This window comes from Coregonus lavaretus (assembly GCF_964263955.1).
Source record: "Coregonus lavaretus genome assembly, chromosome: 21".
In the NCBI taxonomy this organism is placed as follows: Eukaryota; Metazoa; Chordata; class Actinopteri; order Salmoniformes; family Salmonidae; genus Coregonus; species Coregonus lavaretus.
In genome coordinates this window covers 4,701,966-4,706,078 of record NC_140008.1, presented here as the reverse complement: position 1 = coordinate 4,706,078, position 4,113 = coordinate 4,701,966, and positions in this window count along the sequence as shown.

The following is a 4,113-nucleotide window of genomic DNA, read 5'->3' as shown; positions in this document are numbered from 1 at the left end:
AGCTAGCTAGCAAAAGTTAGCCATCTATCTAGCTAGGTTAGCTAAGGAAACATGCAGTAATTCAACATTGGCTAGCAATAAATATACTTCTAAACAAGGCAAGGTACCTACCCAGCAGCTGCTGAAAATATTGTTCCACTTCACAGCCATTCAAGAAGATATTTACTAAAAATAGTCTCACCCGACAGCATGAGGTTGGCGCCTGAAACGGATCATTTGAATCTACAGCAGGCATAAGATATTACTGTGAAGAAATACAGTATGTTAGAGTAATTTTTTTCAGCATTTTACCCACAATGCAGTGCAATCTACAGCATGAATGCTGTAAAAACATTTTATGGTATTATACTGTGTGTTCTACAGCGTTTTACTGTTGAAATGACAGAAAAGTCTTACAGTGTAGTTAGTTAATGGGACTGTACAGACCAGCTGGCTGGAGTGTTTACGGACATATTCAATCTCTCCCTATCCCAGTCTGCTGTCCCCACTTGCTTCAAGATGTCCACCATTGTTCCTGTTTTCCAAGAAAGCAAAGGTAACTGAACTAAATGACTATCGCCCCGTAGCACTCACTTCTGTCGTCATGAAGTGTTTTGAGAGGCTAGTTAAGGATCATATCACCTCTACCTTACCTGACACCCTCAGACCCACTTCAATTTGCTTACCGCCCCAATAGATCCACAGACGATGCAATCGCCATCGCACTGCACACTGCCCTATCCCATCTGGACAAGAGGAATACCTACAGTGGGGAGAACAAGTATTTGATACACTGCAGATTTTGCAGGTTTTCCTACTTACAAAGCATGTAGAGGTCTGTAATTTCTATCATAGATACACTTCAACTGTGAGAGACGGAATCTAAAAAAAAAAAAAAAATCCAGAAAATCACATTGTATGATTTGTAAGTAATTAATTTGCATTTTATTGCATGACATAAGTATTTGATACATCAGAAAAGCAGAACTTAATATTTGGTACAGAAACCTTTGTTTGCAATTACAGAGATCATACGTTTCCTGTAGGTCTTGAGCAGATTTGCACACACTGCAGCAGGGATTTTGGCCCACTCCTCCATACAGACCTTCTCCAGATCCTTCAGGTTTCAGGGCTGTCGCTGGGCAATACGGACTTTCAGCTCCCTCCAAAGATGTTCTATTGGGTTCAGGTCTGGAGACTGGCTAGGCCACTCCAGGACCTTGAGATGCTTCTTACGGAGCCACTCCTTAGTTGCCCTGGCTGTGTGTTTCGGGTCGTTGTCATGCTGGAAGACCCAGCCACGACCCATCTTCAATGCTCTTACTGAGGGAAGGAGGTTGTTGGCCAAGATCTCGCGATACATGGCCCCATCCATCCTCCCCTCAATACGGTGCAGTCGTCCTGTCCCCTTTGCAGAAAAGCATGTTCTTGGGGTTGTAGTCATCCTTCTTCTTCCTCCAAACACGGCGAGTGGAGTTTAGACCAAAAAGCTCTATTTTTGTCTCATCAGACCACATGACCTTCTCCCATTCCTACTCTGGATCATCCAGATGGTCATTGGCAAACTTCAGACGGGCCTGGACATGCGCTGGCTTGAGCAGGGGGACCTTGCGTAAGCTGCAGGATTTTTATCCATGACACGGTAGTGTGTTACTAATGGTTTTCTTTGAGACTGTGGTCCCAGCTCTCTTCAGGTCATTGACCAGGTCCTGCCGTGTAGTTCTGGGCTGATCCCTCACCTTCCTCATGATCATTGATGCCCCACGAGGTGAGATCTTGCATGGAGCCCCAGACCGAGGGTGATTGACCGTCATCTTGAACTTCTTCCATTTTCTAATAATTGCGCCAACAGTTGTTGCCTTCTCACCAAGCTGCTTGCCTATTGTCCTGTAGCCCATCCCAGCCTTGTGTAGGTCTACAATTTTATCCCTGATGTCCTTACACAGCTCTCTGGTCTTGGCCATTGTGGAGAGGTTGGAGTCTGTTTGATTGAGTGTGTGGACAGGTGTCTTTTATACAGGTAACGAGTTCAAACAGGTGCAGTTAATACAGGTACTGAGTGGAGAACAGGAGGGCTTCTTAAAGAAAAACTAACAGGTCTGTGAGAGCCGGAATTCTTACTGGTTGGGAGGTGATCAAATACTTATGTCATGCAATGAAATGCAAATTAATTACTTAAAAATCATACAATATGATTTTCTGGATTTTTGTTTTAGATTCCGTCTCTCACAGTTGAAGTGTACCTATGATAAAAATTACAGACCTCTACATGCTTTGTAAGTAGGAAAACCTGCAAAATCGGCAGTGTATCAAATACTTGTTCTCCCCACTGTATGTAAGAATGCTGTTCATTGAATATAGCTCAGCATTCAACACCATAGTACCCTCCAAGCTCATCATTAAGCTCGGGGCCCTGGGTCTGAACCCCGCCCTGTGCAACTAGGTCCTGGACTTCCTGACGGGCCGCCCCCAGGTGGTAAAGGTAGGAAACAACACCTCCACTTCGCTGATCCTCAACACTGGGGCCCCACAAAGGTGCGTGCTCAGCCCCCTCCTATACTCCCTGTTCACCCATGACTGCGTGGCCAAGCACACCTCCAACTCAATCATCAAGTTTGCAGATGACACAACAGTAGTAGGCTTGATTACCAACAATGAAGAGACAGTCTACAGGGAGGAGGTGAGGGCTCTGGGAGTGTGGTGCCAGGAAAATAACCTGGCAACAAAACAAAGGAGATGATTGTGGACTTCAGGAAAAAGCAGAGGGTGCACCCCCCTATCCACATCGACGGGACCGCAGTGGAGAAGGTGGAAAGCTTCAAGTTCCTCGGCGTACACATCACTGACAAACTGAAATGGTCCACCCACACAGACAGTGTGGTGAAGAAGGCGCAACAGCGCCTCTTCAACCTCAGGAGGCTGAAGAAATTTGGCCTGTCACCTAAAACCCTCACAGACTTTTACAGATGCACAATTGAGAGCATCCTGTCTGGCTGTATCACCGCCTGGTATGGCAACTGCACCGTCCGCAACAGCAGGGCTCTCCAGAGGGTGGTGCGGTCTGCTCAACACATCACTGGGGCAAACTACCCGCCCTCCAGGACACATACAGCACCCGATGTCACAGGAAGGCCAAAAAGATAATCAAGGACAACAACCACCCAAGCCAAGGCCTGTTCACCCCGTTATCATCCAGAAGGCGAGGTCAGTACAGGTGCATGAAAGCTGGGACCGAAAGACAGAAAAACAGCTTCTATCTCAAGGCCATCTGACTGTTAAATAGCCATCACTAGGTGGCTTCCACCCGGTTACATAACCCTGCACCTTAGAGGCTGCTGCCCTATATACATCGATTTGAAATCACTGGCCACTTTAATAATGGAACACTAGTCACTTTAATAATGTTTACATACAGCTTTACTCATCTCATATGTACAGTACAAGTCAAAAGTTTGATTAAAACAATTTTTTTCAAGCCTGTATTTGTTTTAATCTTGATGATTACGGTTTACAGCTCATGAAAATCCCAAATTCAGTATCTCAGAAAATTTGAATATGACATAAGACCAGTGAAGACCGCGTCTCACAAAGACACGGCGGTTCGAACCAAAAATGGAACCAAAAATCTCAAATTTGGACTCCAGACCAAAGGACACATTTCCACCAGTCTAATGTCCATTGCTCATGTTTCTTGGCCCAAGCAAATCTCTTCTTATTATTGGTGTCCTTTAGTAGTGGTTTCTTTGCAGCAATTTTACAATGAAGGCCTAATTCACACAGAATTCTGCAAAAATATCCTCTGTGTACAACGTAAAACACCAAATAATGCATGCAGAGCAGAATGAGGCAGATACCCGCTAATTATCAAAATCCAGAAAATAACCTTTAAATTCTACAACCACCTAAAAGGAAGCAATTCCCAAACCTTCCATAACAAAGCCATCACCTACAGAGAGATGAACCTGGAGAAGAGTCCCCTAAGCAAGCTGCTCCTGGGGCTCTGTTCACAAACACAAACAGAGCCCCAGGACAGCAACACAATTAGACCCAACCAAATCATGAGAAAACAAAAATATAATTACCTGACACATTGGAAAGAGTCAACAAAAAAACTCAGCAAACTGGAATGTTATT